We start from the raw sequence: 6,046 nt of genomic DNA, 5'->3' as shown, positions 1-6,046 counted from the left end.
GACCTTAAAGGCCCCGCTCCAGGGACCCGCCCAGTCGGTGGTTCTGTTAGGTTTCGATAAGACGCTCCAACGCTCCAGAACATCCTAAGCTCGTGCCAGGCTTCTGCCTTGTCCTTTCCATTCATCAAGATCCTCTGACTCAAAACTGTTTTTTTCATTGACCAACTTCAGCAAAGATCAACTGGAAACTTCAGTTCCCTCTCAGTCGGTCACTCTCGACGTCACGTCGGAGGACCGACGAATTGGGATCTCGCTTAGAGGGACCAATCTACTTCGAGTGTAAACTAAACGAGCCAATGCACATTGGCATGCGATTATTGCATCCAGCTGCTGCTGATCACAGCGTGAGTATAAGTAGGCAGCAGGTGCAGCGCATATTCAGCTTTTCGCTTCGGAGCCGAGCGGTTCTATCGTTCTGCTCCTGACCTCTGCAGTAGTGATAAACTACAGTCAAGCACGCTCTTCGGTGGGCTCTCGTGCTGGTGGACGGCGCTTTAGCGGTGGTGGTTTTCCCGTGTCGAGTGGGTTGCACACAGCAGGTTGCACTACCCCTGTGTGTGTTGCAGACGGCCATCTCCCCTGTGCGCTTCGGCACACTAAAAGAGCAAATTCCATACTAAAAGAGCTTCACGGGTGGAACGTCTTTTTAAAGACGCGTCTTTGTAAAGATGTCATACCATCCGTGCGTTTCTGGGTGCGGTCGTTACCTGGCGCCGGGTGATGGTCACGATCGCTGCCTCTCGTGCCTGGGCATGAAGCACGCTGAGGAGGCTTTCGTGGCTGCCTCATGCTCCCATTGCGGGGGCATGACCATCTCGGAGTTGCGGACCAGACTCCGTTACCTGCAAGGGGGCGGAGTGCCCGTGCCACTGCCTAGATCTGGGGTTCCCTCTGGCAGCAGCCGGGGGCGTCCTTTTTCTAGCAGTGGGCGGACTGGTCTTACGGTCACGGTGAGGAATTCCCCTCCGGGGATGCCTGAACCCGCCGGCACTGCGAAACCAGCGGAGCTTTCAGTAGAGCAGGCTGGACCCTCCCGGGGGGTACCACCTGTTTCTTCCGAGGCTCCCCCCGATGATCAGATGTCGATTGCAGCATCGGAGGGTGAGCCAGAGCTTTCTGGAGAGGAAGATTCGGCTGCGCTGCTCTCCTCCGGGACCGTAGCAATGCCTGGATCGGATCCAGAAATAATGGCTATGCTTTCCCGGGCCACCGTAGGGGTAGGGCTCGAGTGAAGACTTTCACCGTGTCCTGAGCCCTCAAGGTTGCACGATTGGTTCGCGGGGCGGTCCGCGCTGGTTGTCAGCGCCCCGCCTCGGTGCCTTTCTTCCCGGAGGTGCATGATGAGATCGCTGGGTCATGGACGGCACCTTTTACTGCCAGAAACCGGCCCGGTGGCTCGTCCTCCCTCACCACCCTCGATGGGGGTCCAGCGCGGGGGTATACGGGAGTCCCCCAGGTGGAGCGGTCGGTTGCGATGCAATTGTGTCCAAATGCCGCTACCACTTGGCGGGGCAAACCGTTGCTCCCCTCCCGGGCCTGTAGGCATTCGTTGGCCTTGATCGATACTGCCTATACGGCCTGTGGAGAAGCTGCGTCCGCCTTACACGCTTCGGCGTTATTGCAAGTGCACCAGGCCAAGGCACTGAGGGACTTGCACGAGGGTGGTCACGACCTGGAAGTTCTCAAAGAACTCCGCACCGCGACGGACCTCGCGCTACGAGCGACGAAGGTTACGGCGCGGTCTCTGGGTCGTGCCATGTCCACTATGGTGGTCCAGGAGCGCCATCTCTGGCTGTGTCTGGCCGACATGCGCGAGGCGGACAAGACAAAATTCCTGAACGCCCCCGTGTCCCAGACCGGCCTGTTCGGCGACACGGTGGAGAACTTCGCCCAGCAGTTCTCCGCCGCCCAAAAGCAGACTGAGGCCATCAGGCACATCCTGCCCCGGCGTGCAGCTGCTGCCCCCCCCCGGCCGCCGGCGGCAGCGCCTCAGCCCGCTCGTCGCCGAGGGCGGCCCCCTGCCGCCGCCCCCGCTCCCGCGCAGCGTCTGCGGCAGCCTCCAACAAGACCGCGCCGAGGAGCCGGCCGCAGCCGCCCCGCCCGTCCAGGCCCCCGCCAGACCTGGTGGTAATCACTCGAAGTAGATTGGTCCCTCTAAGCGAGATCCCAATTTCGTGACGTCTCCGTTCCCTCCTTCAGGGAACGAGGGTTACATACGTAACCGAGACGTTATTGGTGGTTGCTAGGATGTTGCTGTGCAAGTTCTAAAGTGTTGTAAGTGGTTTTAGGAATTTATGTGGTTTCTAGGGTGTTGCCATGCAATTTCTAAATTGTTCTAAGTGGTTTGACCATTTTCTGTTGTTGCTAAATGGTTATTGGTTGTTGCTAGTGTGTTGCTATGCAAGTTCTATTGTTCTAAGTGGTTTAAGCAATGTATGTGGTTTTTAGGGTGTTGCTGTGCGATTTCTAAAGTGTTTAAAGTTGTTTCAACACCTTGTTATGTGGTTCCTACTATGTTATAGGTGGTTGCTAGGGTGGTGCTATGCAATTTTTAAAGTGTTCTAAGTGTTTTAGCACATTGTTTTATGGTTGCTAGAATGTTATAGAAGGTTTCTAGGGTGTTTCTATGCTGTTTAGAAAGTGTTCTAAGAGGTTTTAGCACTTTGTTATGTGGTTTCTAGGGTGTTGCTATGCAATTTCAAAAGCATTCTAAGTGGTTTTAGAACCTTGTTTTGTGACTGGTAGAATGTTATGGTTGGTTCCTAGGGTGTTGCTATGCAGCTTCTATGGTGTTCTAAGATGTGTTAGCACTTTGTTATGTGGGTTCCAGGGTGTTGCTGTGCAATTTCCAAGGTGTTGTAAATTTAAAAAGTCCAAAATTGACCATAACACCAGGATCTTTACAGTTACAGTTACACCCCTTTAGTCTTGAAGGTGCATAATTATGTTTAATCATTGTAGCAGTGGAATCTAACAGTGTTTATAATGATAGAAATAATAACTCCAAGGCACAGCTTTGATGGACACTATCCTTGACCCTTAATTTTCATACTTGACCCGCGATTTTCAAGTCTTCCTAGCAGGATGTTAAGGTCGATGGGGTCAACTGTGTGCTGAAAGCTGCAAAGAGATCCAGTAGTGCTACAAGTGAGATAAAGCCATGGGCAGTGGACAGTGATATGTTATTGACTACTTTGACAAGCGCTGTTTTAGTCTTCAGCAACGCTGTTTCAAATCATATGTCAGTGTCCACTAACAGTTTGAGTGTAGACAACAACTCCATTGAGAACAAACAGCTTTCTGGCGTCCATCAAGCGTTGGGCCTCTTCTCACTGTATGTGCTCTCTCTTGGTAACAATTTGTGTGCATTACGTTGATTACCACTAATAAGGACATGAAATCTAATCAAAATTGGATAAGTAAGTTCCTTGGTATTTTTTTATTAGATGTTTATGGAATAGCTTTAATCTTTAATCTAACTGGGCTGTTGTTTGAAAACCACATCAGCAGTAACTGTAGAACTGCTTTGCTCACATATGCAATGCCACTTAATCGTAAAAACTAGTCCACGTTTTTTCTCTTCATCTAAATTACAAATAGGATACAAATTGTTGCTGTTGATGTGCAAAGTCCTGAGTGACGTGGCAAAAGAGTCTGTAGATGACCTCTTAACCTGCTACCAACCCCCACATTTGCTCACAAGATACCAGTTTACACACAGTCTGGAGGGTAAAGAAATAATCTGTATTTTTCATGTCAACCCTGTTACTTTGGAACTGCACTTTTTAAAACAGTGTTGTGGTTATATTCAGATTACAATTTTTTTATTTATTTAGTCTAGCATTTTCTTCCCTCTTATTTAATTTTTGTCTGTTTTATCTAGAGGTTTTAACATAAGGACTTTATATTATTCTAATTACATGTCGAGAAGATCCAATAGTACTACCAGTTACAGCACTGGTCAGTGGACAGTAATCTGTTGTGGAATACTTTGACAGGTGCTATTTCAGTAATTCACCAACTAGCACTGGTTTATAAATAGATAGTTAATAATATGTGACCCTGGAGCACAAAACCAGTCTTAAGTCGCTGGGGTATATTTGTAGCAATATAGCCAAGAAAACATTGTATGGGTCAAAATGATCAATTTTTCTTTCATGCCAAAAATCATTAGCATATTAAAGATCATGTTCCAATAACGATATTTTTGTACATTTCCTACCGTAAATATATCAAAACTTAATTTTTGATGAGTAATAGAATTGTTAAGGACTTTATTTGGACTACTTTAAAGGCGATTTTCTCAATATTTAGATTTTTTTGCACCCTCAGATCTTCAAATAGTTGTATCTCGGCCAAATATTGTCCTATCCTAACAAACCATACATCAATCGACAGCTTATTTATTCATTTAGATGATGTATAAACCTCAATTTAAAAAAATTGACCTTTATGACTGGTTTTGTGGTCCAGGGTTATATACAGTGGGTACGGAAAGTATTCAGACCCCCTTAAATTTTTCACTCTGTTATATTGCAGCCATTTGCTAAAATCATTTAAGTTATTTTTTTTCCCTCATTAATGTACACACAGCACCCCATATTGACAGAAAAACACAGAATTGTTGACATTTTTGCAGATTTATTAAAAAAGAAAAACTGAAATATCACATGGTCCTAAGTATTCAGACCCTTTGCTGTGACACTCATATATTTAACTCAGGTGCTGTCCATTTCTTCTGATCATCCTTGAGATGGTTCTACACCTTCATTTGAGTCCAGCTGTGTTTGATTATACTGATTGGACTTGGAAAGCCACACACCTGTCTATATAAGACCTTACAGCTCACAGTGCATGTCAGAGCAAATGAGAATTATGAGGTCAAAGGAACTGCCTGAAGAGCTCAGAGACAGAATTGTGGCAAGGCACAGATCTGGCCAAGGTTACAAAACAAATTTCTGCTGCACTTAAGGTTCCCAAGAGCACAGTGGCCTCCATTCCTTAAATGGAAGACGTTTGGGATGACCAGAACCCTTCCTAGAGCTGGCCGTCTGGCCAAACTGAGCTATCGGGGGAGAAGAGCCTTGGTGAGAGAGGTAAAGAAGAACCCAAAGATCACTGTGGCTGAGCTTCAGAGATGCAGTCGGGAGATGGGAGAAAGTTGTAGAAGTCAACCATCCCTGCAGCCCTCCACCAGTTGGGGCTTTATGGCAGAGTGGCCCGACGGAAGCCTCTCCTCCGTGCAAGACACATGAAAGCCCGCATGGAGGACTCCAAGATGGTGAGAAATAAGATTCTCTGGTCGGATGAGGCCAAGATAGAACTTTTTGGCCTTAATTCTAAGCGGTATGTGTGGAGAAAACCAGGTACTGCTCATCACCTGTCCAATACAGTCCCAACATTGAAGCATGGTGGTGGCAGCATCATGTTGTGGGGGTGTTTTTCAGCTGCAGGGACAGGACGACTGGTTGGAATTGAGGGAAAGATGAATGCGGCCAAGTACAGGGATATCCTGGACGAAAACTTTCTCCAGAGTGCTCAGGACCTCAGACTGGGCCGAAGGTTTACCTTCCAACAAGACAATGACCCTAAGCACACAGCTAAAATAATGAAGGAGTGGCTTCACAACAACTCTGTGACTGTTCTTGAATGGCCCAGCCAGAGCCCTGACTTAAACCCAATTGAGCATCTCTGGAGAGACCTAAAAATGGCTGTCCACCAACGTTTACCATTCAACCTGACAGAACTGGAGAGGATCTGCAAGGAGGAATGGCAGAGGATCCCCAAATCCAGGTGTGAAAAACTTGTTGCATCTTTCCCAAAAAGACTCATGGCTGTATTAGATCAAAAGGGTGCTTCTACTAAATACTGAGCAATAATAGAATTGTTAAGGACTTTATTTGGACTACTTTAAAGGCGATTTTCTCAATATTTAGATTTTTTTGCACCCTCAGATCTTCAAATAGTTGTATCTCGGCCAAATATTGTCCTATCCTAACAAACCATACATCAATCGACAGCTTATTTATTCATTTAGATGATGTAT

Source organism: Sinocyclocheilus grahami, unplaced genomic scaffold (assembly GCF_001515645.1).
Source record: "Sinocyclocheilus grahami isolate Dianchi unplaced genomic scaffold, SAMN03320097.WGS_v1.1 scaffold1012.1, whole genome shotgun sequence".
Lineage (NCBI taxonomy): Eukaryota > Metazoa > Chordata > Actinopteri > Cypriniformes > Cyprinidae > Sinocyclocheilus > Sinocyclocheilus grahami.
This window is presented reverse-complemented; position numbering follows the sequence as displayed.